General features: G+C 40.6%; 1 pseudogene; it reads right to left on the bottom strand.

The window, feature by feature from the left end:
• Positions 1–10,566: 10,566 nt before the first annotated feature.
• LOC107970992 (nuclear distribution protein nudE-like 1) lies at positions 10,567–11,739 on the bottom strand (annotated as a pseudogene).
• Between the last annotated feature and the right edge of the window lie 385 nt (positions 11,740–12,124).

Genomic DNA, 12,124 nt, shown 5'->3' with positions numbered 1-12,124 from the left:
TTACACTGTTGGTGGGACTGTAAACTAGTTCAACCATTGTGGAAGTCAGTGTGGCAATTCCTCAGGGATCTAGAACTAGAAATACCATTTGACCCAGCCATCCCATTACTGGGTATATACCCAAAGGACTATAAATCATGCTGCTCTAAAGACACATGCACATGTATGTTTATTGCGGCACTATTCACAATAGCAAAGCCTTGGAACCAACCCAAATGTCCAACAATGATAGACTGGATTAAGAAAATGTGGCACATATACACCATGGAATACTATGCAGCCATAAAAAAGGATGAGTTCATGTCCTTTGTAGGGACATGGATGAAACTGGAAATCATCATTCTCAGTAAACTATCACAAGGACAAAAAACCAAACACCGCATGTTCTCACTCATAGATGGGAATTGAACAATGAGAACACATGGACACAGGAAGGGGAACATCACACTCTGGGGACTGTTGCAGGGTGGGGGGAGGGGGGAGGGATAGCATTAGGAGATATATCTAATGCTAAATGACGAGTTAATGGGTGCAGCACACCAACATGGCACATGTATACATATGTAACTAACCTGCACATTGTGCACATGTACCCTAAAACTTAAAGTATAATAATAATAATAACAATAAAAGAAATTTAGGCCAAGAATAATAATGGAAAATTGGTTTTTGTTCTTAATTTACATGAAAGTGCTATGTACAAATCTATGCAAATAAGTTTGAAAGCATCAAGGAGATAGACTGTTTCTTAGAAAAATTTAAGTGTTCAAACTGACCCAAGAGAATTTAGGAGACCTCATCAGAACAATGACTATGTAAAAATATCTTTAAAACTCTCAGAGAATCAGGCTGGCGCCATGACTCACTCCTGTAATTCCAGCACTTTGGGAGGCCGAGGCGGGCGGATCACTTGAGGTCAGGAGTTCGAGACCAGCCTGGCCAAAATAGCAAAACCCTGTCTCTACTAAAAATACAAAGCTTAGCTGGGTGGGGTGGGGCATCCCGTAATCCCAGCTACTCCACAGGCTGAGGCATGAGAATTGCTTGAACCCAGGAAGCGAGATTGCAGTGAGTTGAGATCGTGCCAGTGCACTCCAGCTTGGGCTTCAGAGTGAGACTCCGTCTCAAAAACAAACAACTGTCAGAGAATCAGTCCTCTAAATCAAAAGTTGCCAAATATTTTCTGTAAAAGGCTAGATAGTAAATGTTTTAGGTTATGTAGACCATCAATTGTCTCTGTTGCATATTATTCTTTTATGTCTTTTTGTTTTGGGTTTTTACAGATCTTAAAAATGCAGAAACCGGTCTGACACGGTTGTTCCTGCCTGTAATCCCAGTACTTTGGGAGGTCGAGGCAGGAGGATCACTTGAGCCCAGAAGTTCGAGACCAGCCCGGGTAACATGGAGAAACCCCCATCTCTACAAAAAATTGAAAAATTAGCCAGGCATGGTTTCACACACCTGTAATCCCAGCTACTCTGGAGGCTGAAGTGGGTGGATCACTTGAGCCCAGGAGTTCAAGGTTACAGTGAGCTATGATGGCGCCACTGCACCCTAGCCTGCACAGCAGAATGAGACCCTGTCTCAAAAAAAAAATAAAAATAAAAATAAAAATAAAATAAAAAAGTATGCTGTTTAGTTTCCAAATATTTGGGAATTTTTCAAGGTATCATTTTGTTATCAACTTCTTATTTAGTTTCCTTCTGGTTTGAGAACATATTTTGTGTGGCTTATATTCTTTTAAATTTGTTAAGGTTTGTTTTGTGACTTAGAATACAGTCTGTGTTGGTGAATGATTCAAGTGCACTTGGAAAGAGTGTCTCTTCTGCTGTTGTTGGGTGGAGTGTTATCAATTAGGTCAAGTTGGTTGATAATATACTTCATGTTATCTGTATTCTTACAGATTTTCTGCCTTCTTGTTCTATCAATTACTGAGAGAGGAGTGTTGAAGTTTCCAACTATACCTGTAGATTTATCTATTGCTCCTTTTATTTTTGTTCTATTGCTTCTTTTAGATCTATCAGTTTTGCCTCATAGTTTGAAGGAACCAAACTCACCCTTTTATTATTATGTAATATCTGTTCCTAATAATAGCCCTTGCTCTGAACTCTACTTTTTTCTGAAATTAATGTAGATAATCCAGCATAATTCGTGTTTGCATAGTATATATTTTGCTATCCTGTTACTTTTCATATAATAGACCTTTTTTTGAGATGGGGTCTTGCTGTGTTGCCTAGGCTGGTCTTGAGTTCCTGGGCTCAAGTAATCCTCCCTCCTCAGCCTCCCAAGTAGCTAGAATCACAGGTGCACATCACTGTGCCAGGCTAGATCTTCGTACTTAAAATGAGTTTCTAATAGACAGCATATAGTTGATTATTACTTTTTTATCCAAATAATGTTTGTATTTTAATGGATATGTTTAGACTATTCACATTTAAAAAGAGTATTGACATGATTAGATTTACATATACCATCTTGCAATTTGTTTTATATTTGTTCCATCTGATTCTGCTGCCCTTCATCTCTTTTTCTGACTTTCTTATTATTCTTATCATTCTATGTTTTTTGTTTGTTTGTGTTTTTTGAAATGGAGTCTCACTCTGTCACCCAGGCTGGAGTGCAGTGGCATGATCTCGGCTCACTGCAACCTCCACCTCCCAGGTTCAAGCAATCTTCCCACCTCAGCCTTCCAAGTAACTGGGACTACAGGCACCCGACCCCTTGCTGATATTTGTATTTTTAGTAGAGACGGGGTTTCACCATGTTGGCTAGGTTGGTCTCGAACTCCTGACCTCAGGTGATCCACCAGCCTCAGCCTCCCAAAGTGCCGGGATTACAGGCATGAGCCACCATGTCCGGCCCCAATCATTCCATTTTTTTATCCTTGTTAATTTATTGGCTATAACTCTTTGTTGTGTTGGTATAGTGATTGCTTTAGGGTTTATGTTAAATAGTTTTAATATATCACAGTCTACCGTCAAATGATTTATGCTGTTAGATTCACAGTATGAGACCTGTATTTACCAGTATGAGGATGCTTCCATTTCTCCCTTCTGGTCTTTGTGCCCTTATTGTCATACATTTTACTTCTACATATGTTATAAACTCTGTCATACATTGTTGCTGTTTTCTTCTTTTGAAACAGGGTCTCACATTGTCACCCAGGCAGTGGTGTACAGTGGTACAATCTCGGCTCACTTCAGCCTCAACCTCTTGGGCTCAAGCAATCCTCCCACCTCAGCCTCCCAAGTACCTGGGACTATAGGCACGCACCACAATGTCAGGCTAATGTATATATATAATATATATACACACACACACACACTATATATATTATATATAGTATATATATAATATATATACACACACTATATATATTATATATAGTATGTATATAATATATAATGTGTGTATAATTATAATATATATACATATCACACTATATATAATATATATACATACTCTCTATATATTATATATACTATATATAATATATATACATACTCTCTATATATTATATATAGTATATATAATATATATACATACTCTCTATATATTATATATAGTATATATAATATATATACACACTCTCTATATATTATATATAGTATATATAATATATATACACACTCTCTACATATTATATAGTATATATAATATATATACATACTCTCTATATATTATATAGTATATATAATATATACATACTCTCTATATATTATATATAGTATATATAATATATACATACTCTATATATTATATATAGTATATATAATATATACATACTCTCTATATATTATATATAGTATATATAATATATACATACTCTATATATATTATATATAATATATACATACTCTATATATATTATATATAGTATATATACACACACTATATATATTATATATAGTATATATATAATAGTGTGTGTATATATATTATATATATATATATGTATTTTGTAGAGACAGGGCCTCATTATATTGCCCAGTCTGGTCTCAAACTACTAGGCTCAAGTGATCCTCCCACCTCAAGCCTTCCAAAGTGCTTGAATTACAGGTAAGCCACCTTACCCAGCCATGGCTAGAGTTCAGTGGTGCAATTGTAGCTCACTGCAGCCTTCAAGTCATTCTCCCATCTCAGCCTCCTGAGTAGCCGGGACCACAGGTAAGCACCACCATTTTTGGCTAATTATTAAGTTTTTTGTTATTATTTTATTTAACACGTATTATTTTATTTAAATAATAAGAAAGAAAGGTCTTTCTATTCACACATGTAATTACCCTTTCTAAGGCTTTTCATTCCTGTGTGCTCTGTGTATAGATCCAGGTTTCCGACTGGTGCCATTTGTCTATCACTTGAAGAAATTTTTAAAATATTTTTTGTAGTGTGGGTCTACTGGAAATGAATTATTTCAGTGGCTTTATGTCTGAAAATAGCTTTATTAAAACTTCAGGCCAGGCGCGGTGGCTCAAGCCTGTAATCCCAGCACTTTGGGAGGCCGAGGTGGGCGGATCACGAAGTCAGGAGATTGAGACCATCCTGGCTAACATGGTGAAACCCCGTCTCTACTAAAAATATAAAAAATTAGCCAGGCGTGGTGGCGGGTGCCTGTAGTCCCAGCTACTCGGGAGGCTGAGACAGGGGAATGGCGTGAACCTGGGAGGCAGAGCTTGCAGTGAGCCGAGATTGCACCACTGCACTCCAGCCTGGGCGATAGAGCAAGACTCCGTCTCAAAAAAAAAAAAAAAAAAATTCAGCGGGGCCAGCCATGGTGGCTCACATCTATAATCCCCGCACTTTTGGAGGCTGAGGCAGATGGATTGCTTGAGCTCAGGAGTTTGAGACCAGCCAGGGAAAAACGGCGAAACTCCATCTCTACAAAAAATACAAAAAATTAGCCAGGCATGGTGACTGTGGTCCCAGCTACTCCACAGGCTGAGGTGGGAGGATCACCTGAGCCCAGGGAGGTTGAGGCTGCAGTGAGCTGTGATCATGCCACTGCACTTTAGCCTGGGTGACAGAATGAGACCCTGTCACAAAAAAAAAGGAAAGAAAGAGAAAGAAAGAAAGAAGGAAGGAAGGAAGGAAGGAAAGAGAGAGAGAGAAAGAAAGAAAGAAAGAAAGAAAGAAAGAAAGAAAGAAAGAAAGAAGAAAGAAAGAAAGAAAGAAAGAAAGAAAGAAAGAAAGAAAGAAAGAAAGAGAAAGAAAAACTTCAGGGCCAAGTGTGGTGGCTCGTGCTTGTAATCCCAGTACATTGGGAGGCAAAGGCGGGAAGATTGCTTGAGCCAGGAGTTTGAGATCAGTCTGGGCAGGATGGCAAGAACCTGTCCCTACAAAAAACTTAATAATTAGCCAAATATGGTGGTGCGTACCTGTGGTCCCAGTTACTCAGGAAGCTGAGGTGGGAGAATGACTTGAACCCAGGAGGTTAAGGCTGCAGTGAGCTACAATTGCACCACTGAACTCTAGCCTAGGCAACAGAATGAGACCTTGTCTCAAAAAACAAATTAATTCTGAGTTTGATGTCTTCCCTGGAAAAACTAAGCAAATAAATGAAACTTCAGGGGTTTTGTAACAGCTTTATTGCGATATAATTCACATGTCCTATGATTCACTCCTTTCAAGTGTGCAATTGACTGATATTTGATATATTCACAGAGATATGCATCTATCACCACAATCAATTTTATAACACTTTCATTGTCCCAGACAAGAGCTCTGCACCCCTTAACCATCATCCTCAAATCCCCCATTGCCCACCACCAGCCCTGGGAAACTACTAACTTATTTTCTGTCTCCATACATTTGCCTGTTCTGGACATTTTATATAAATAGAATCATAAAATATGTGGGCTTCTTTCACTTAGCATAGTGTTTTCAAGTTTCATCCATGCTATAGCATGAATGTAGCATTTAATTCCTTTTTACAGCTGAATAATATTCCATTGTACAGACATGCCATATTTTGCTTATCCATTCATCAGCTCATGAACATTGGGTTATTTCCATTTTTCAGCTATTATGATTAATGCTGCTGTGAACTTTTGCATGTAGTACATGGACATAAGTTTTCATTTCTCTTGAGTATGTATCTAGGAGTGAAATTGCTGGGTCTTATGGTTACTCCATGTTTAACCTTCTGAGGAACTTTCAAGCCATTTACCAAAATAGCTATGCCATTTTACATTTCCACTAGCAATGTATGAAGCCTTCAATTTTTTTCACATCATTACCAACATTTGTTATTGCATATTTTTTTAATTATAGTCATCCTAGTGGGTGTGAAGTGATATATAATTTTGGATTTGATTTGCATTTCACAAATGTCACAGATATCACAATTACATGGTGTTGAGCATCTTTTCATTTCCTTATTGACAATTTATGTAGCTTCTTTGGAGATATATCTATTCAAATTCTTTACCTATTTTAAATTGAGTAGTCTTTTTATTGTTGAGTTTTTAAGAGTTCCTTATATATTATAGGTACATGTTTCTTAACAGAAATACGCTTTGCAAATATTTTCTCTCATTTTGTGGGTTGCTTTTTCAACTTCTTTATAGTATCTATCTTAGTTCATTTTCTGTTGCTATAACAATACCACAGACTGGGTAATTTATAAAGAAAATACGTTTATTTAGTTCATGGTTCTGGAGGCTAGGGAGTCCAAGAGCATTGCACCAGCATCTGGTGAGGGCCTTCTTACTGTGTCATAACATGGCAGAGGGCATCACATGGCTAGAGGACAAGAGCAAGAGGCCACAGAAAGCTTGCTTTTATAGCAAAGCCACTCTCATGATAACAAGCCCACTCCCATGATAGTGACATTAATCCATTCATGAGGGAAAAAGGATTAAGTTTCCAATACATAGGCTAGGCACAGTGGCTGACACCTGGAATTCCAGGTGAGCCCAATGAGTCATAGTGACACCACTGCACTCCAGCCTGGGCGACAGAGTGAGATTCTGTCTCAAAAAAAAAGAGTTTCTGACTCATAAACTTTTAGAGACACATATAAAACATGGCAGTATTTTTAATTTTGATATTTAATTTTTAATTTTGATGAATCCTGATTTATTGGTTATCTTTTGTTGCTTGTGCTTTTGGTATCATACCTAATCTAAGGTCATGAAGATTTGTAGTTATATTTTCCTCTGAAAATTTTATGGTTTTAGCACTTACTTTTAGGTTTATTATGATTTTGGGTTAACTTTCTTTTTTTTCTGATTGATAAGCTCTTTTTTTTTTTTTTTTTAGTATTTATTGATCATTCTTGGTTGTTTCTCAGAGAGGGGGATGTGGCAGGGTCATAGGATAATAGCGGAGAGAAGGTCAGCAGATAAACATGTGAACAAAGATCTCTGGTTTTCCTAGGCAGAGGTCCCTGTGGCCTTCCACAGTGTTTGTGTCCCTGGGTACTTGAGATTAGGGAGTGGTGATGACTCTTAACGAGCATGCTGCCTTCAAGCATCTGTTTAACAAAGCACATCTTGCACTGCCCTTAATCCATTTAATGCTGAGTTGACACAGCACATGTTTCAGAGAGCACGGGGTTGGGGGTAAGATTAACAGCATCCCAAGGCAGAAGAATTTTTCTTAGTACAGAACAAAATGGAGTCTCCTATGTCTACTTGTTTCTACACAGGCACAGTAACAATCTGATCTTTCTTTTCCCCACATTTCTCCCTTTTCTTTTCGACAAAACCGCCATCGTCATCATGGCCCATTCTTGATGGTCGCTGTCTCTTCGGAGCTGTTGGGTACACCTCCCAGATGGGGCGGCCAGGCAGAGGCACTCCGCACATCCCAGATGATGGACAGCCGGGCAGAGGCGCTCCTTATTTCCCAGACGGGGCGGCCGGGCAGAGGCGCTCCCCACTTCCCAGACGGGACGGCTGGGCAGAGGTGCTCCTCACTTCCCAGACAGGGCCGCCGAGTTAACTTTCATATATGGTATAAGATAAGGTCTAAGTTCAACTTTTGCAGCTGGATATCCAGTTATTCCAACATCATTTGTTGAAAACACTACTTCTTTTCTCCTGTGAATTGTTTTGGTATTCTTGTTGAAATCAACTGACTATCAAAGTAAAGCTTTATTTCAGAACTCTCAATTAAATTCCATTGATCTATATGTCTATTCTTATGCCAAAACAACACAGTTTTCATTGTTGTACTTTTCTAGTGAATTTTAAAATCAGAAAATGTCAGTTCTCCAACTCTGTTCCTCTTTTTTTTCTATGAAATTTATTGTATCTACACTAAAAGACTTTTTTTGAGGGGAAGTGTTTTTTTAACCGTGTTATGATCCTACACAGTTGCCCAGAGTAGGACACTATCGTAAGTCATTAACATGCCGTATGAGTTCTGAATAAATAAAATCTATAAAACACAAGTTATATATAAATATCTTAGTCATGTTTACAAACCTGTGTATTAGGTTGGTGCGACAGTAATTGCCCTTAAATCTCTTGCTTTATCTTTTAAACTCTGTACAGAGACCAACAACATTCATTTTCTTTTTTTTTTTTTTTTTGAGGATGAGAAATACTGGAGGACTTTATTTAATTATTTGAGACTTTTTTTGACTTTTTAATATATTTTTTAAATTACACTTTAAGTTCTAGGGTACATGTGCACAACGTGCAGGTTTGTTACATATGTATACATGTGCCATGTTGGTGTGCTGCACCCATTAACTCGTCATTTACATTAGGTATATCTCCTAATGCTATCTCTCCCCTTTCCCCCCGCCCCACGACAGGCCCCAGTGTGTGATGTTCCCCTTCCTGTGTCCAAGTGTTCTCATTGTTCAATTCCCACCTATGAGTGAGAACATGCGGTGTTTGGTTTAACAACATTCATTTTCATGAAGTTCACTTTCTAAAAATGCATTTCATTTATTAAAAGTAATGGCAAAACCGCAATTACTTTTGCACCAACCCAATACAATGAAGCAAATGTAAACACTAAATGCAGCATGACAGTGATCAAGCAATGCACAGAGACAACCACTTTTGGTGAGTCCGCCCCCCAGGAGCCGGCACCAGCCAGCCCTGGAGTCAGGCTACTCAACCCTTCCAAAACTAACTGGGCTAGCCCTCAGAGGAGAAAAAAGGTCTGAAGATGTCATAGACCTGAAGGACTGGAAAGCTGGTGAGAGGTTGCCTGCCAGCTCTCCACCCACCGAGTCTGAGGCACACAGAGAAGAAGACAGCACAGAGGCTTAGTCTGTGTGCCCAGGCCCCAGAGTCTCCTGCCATCTGGGGCTCTGACAGGCATTTTGCTGCTTTGGGAGGCAAGTCCATGGAATGGTAACTGCTTAAGTAAAATCAGAAGGTCCAGAAAATTTTCTCTAATTCAGTAACCTTCCTGACTTTTTGCCAGAAACAGGCCCGAACAGTGAGGGGTGGAGCTGGGGGACACATGATCATGAGCACTGAAGATGCTTGAGTGGGAGCTCAGAAAGAAGGCACACATTGACCTGATTTGGTGGAGAACTTCTAGAAGATTTGCAATGTCCTAACACAAGTAAATCCTGTCAGTACAGCAGAGTGGGGGCTATGAAGCAGGTGTGATGAATGGGTACTTCTCCATCCAGTGACCAAGTAATACACAGATGCATCACCTTGTGACCCACACAAGTGCAATCATATGAAGCCAACTTCACTATGGTAAGAAGAGAAAATAGCCAGTATTGATATTGTGCAGAGTCCTGGGGCTAGGCAGGGCCCAGCAGCCGCCGCTGCATGCAGCCAGCCCCCTGCCAGCGGTGGGAAGGCAGTTGGAGGGGCATGGGGCTGGGCCCCGGCACCAAGGGGTGAGGCATGGGTGTATTGGGTTGTTGGAGGAGGGCAAGAGCCCCCACTTGGAGGCCAAGCACTCACACTGAAAGGCAGCATACCCGGTGCTGGCAGCAGGCATGAGGAGTGCAGACCAGGAGAAGGAGGAGCTGGATTAAAGCCGTTTACTGCATTATGAACAATGTAGGAAATGTGACTTTTTTTTTTTTTGAGACAGTCTCACTCTGTCGCCCAGGCTGGAGTGCAGTGGCACAATCTCGGCTCACTGCAACCTCCGCCTCCTGGGTTCAAGCGATTCTCCTGCCTCAGCCTCCCCAGTAGCTGGGACGACAGGCATGCGCCACCACACCGGGCTCATTTCTGTATTTTTAGTAGAGACAGGGTTTCACCATGTTGCCCAGGCTGTTCTCGAACTCCTGGCCTCAAGTGATCTGCCTGCCTTGGCCTCCCAAAGTGCTGGGATTACAGGCGTGAGCCAGGGCGCCTGGCCTTTTTTTTTTTTTTCTTTTGAGACAGAGTCTCATTCTGTCACCCAGGCTGGAGTGCAGTGGTGCTATCTAGGCTCACTGCAACCTCCGCTTCCTGGGTTCAAGCGATTCTTGTGCCTCAGCCCCTTGAGTAGCTGGCATTACAGGTGCCCACCACCATGCCCAGCAAATTTTTGTAATTATAGCAGAGATGGGGTTTCACCATGTTGGCCAGGCTGGTCTCGAACTCCTGACCTTAAGTGATCCGCCTACCTCGGCCTCCCAAACTGCTGGGATTACTGCCTGGCCGGAAATATGACTTTTTCTTGCCCTTCATCTGATTGGGAGACTCTTGTGCAATTGGCATTCAGCACCCCACTGTTAACATTTCCTGAAATATAGGACTTTCATGTTTGGTCCTTTGCAAAATTTCTGCAAGCTGCTAATTAGGATTGTAAAGTCCCTAATTTTCCTAAGAGATCCCCCACGGTCGTTAATGCTGATAGCCCAGCAGGAGTTAGTGGACTGGTACCAAAACCACTTAGTGTAGCTTTCGGGAAGGAAAACTGTTTTCCTTTCCTTTGCCAATAGGAGTGGCTGGCAAAAAGAGTGATCCCTGGACAGTGGAATCTATCTTTTCACCATCTAGAGTTGGAGAAGTAGGAGCCAACTTTCTGGTTACTTGCTTTCCTGAACTGCTAGTTCTTGCCCTTAAATCTCTTGCTTCATCTTTTAACCTCTGTACAGAGACCGACAACATTCCTTTCCATGAAGTTCACTTTCTAAAAATGCATTCCATTCAATGGCCTGATTTAGCCTTTGTTCAAAGTCTTCCAGTGAAGGCCAGGTGTGGTGGCTCACACATGTAATCCCAGCACTTTGGGAGGCCAAGACGGGTGGATTACTTGAGGTCAGGAGTTCGAGACCAGCCTGGTCAACACAGCGAACCTGGGAGGTGGAGGTCGCAGTGAGCCGAGATCTCACCACTGCTCTCCAGCCTGGGCAACAGAGCGAGACTCCGTCTCAAACAAAACAAAACAAAACAAAACAAAAACAACGTCTTTTAGTGAAACTATTATTGCCCTTTTTGCTTCCTACGGGTCATCATTGGCCTGTTCCAGCTCTCTCACATACTTAAGCAACCGCACCTTAATGGCCCACATCTGACTTAAATCATCTGATATTGAGACCTGCTTGTAGCTCTGTGCATATTGATGTTCTGGTTTCTCCTTCAATGCCTCCACTTCATATTTCAGACTTTGGCTATAAAGTTGCAAGTCTCTATTTCTTTGTTCAGGCTGTGCTAATTGTGCTGCCAAGTCTGCTTCTAAATCTCTGCTTCCTTCCTGAAATTCAACTAGCTCATCTCAAGCTTCCTGGAAGCTATGTTTGTACTTCAAGGACATTTCCTTCCAATAAGCAGTTTCATCCTTTAAACTTGAAAAATCTGGTATATGTTCATCATCCATGATCAAAAAAGTCTCTAATGTGTCAAAAGCATATGTTCACCAGCGCTTGACCCACGTCTGTGCTCCACTGGTTTGGCCAGGCTAACCCAGCTGCTCAGCTTCATTCCTCTCCACAGCTCTGAGCTCCACTCCATTCTGTTCCTCTTTCTTGAGGTCGTTTAGCTATTCTGGGTCCCTTGAATTTTCATATGAATTTTAGAATCAGCAAATAAATTTCTGAAAAAAAAAAGTTGACTGAGTATTTTTGGTTTGGTGTTTTTTTTTGTTTGTTTGTTTTTTATGTGTGTGTATTTCTTGCAGAAATTGGGGTCTCATTTTGTTGCCCAGGCTGGTCTCGAACTCCTGGCTTCAAGCAATCCTCTCACCTACAGCCTCCCAAAGTGCT

This window comes from Pan troglodytes, chromosome X (assembly GCF_028858775.2).
Source record: "Pan troglodytes isolate AG18354 chromosome X, NHGRI_mPanTro3-v2.0_pri, whole genome shotgun sequence".
Classification (NCBI taxonomy): Eukaryota; Metazoa; Chordata; class Mammalia; order Primates; family Hominidae; genus Pan; species Pan troglodytes.
Note: the sequence above shows the minus strand (reverse complement) of the source record. Positions and strands in the feature narration are given on the sequence as shown.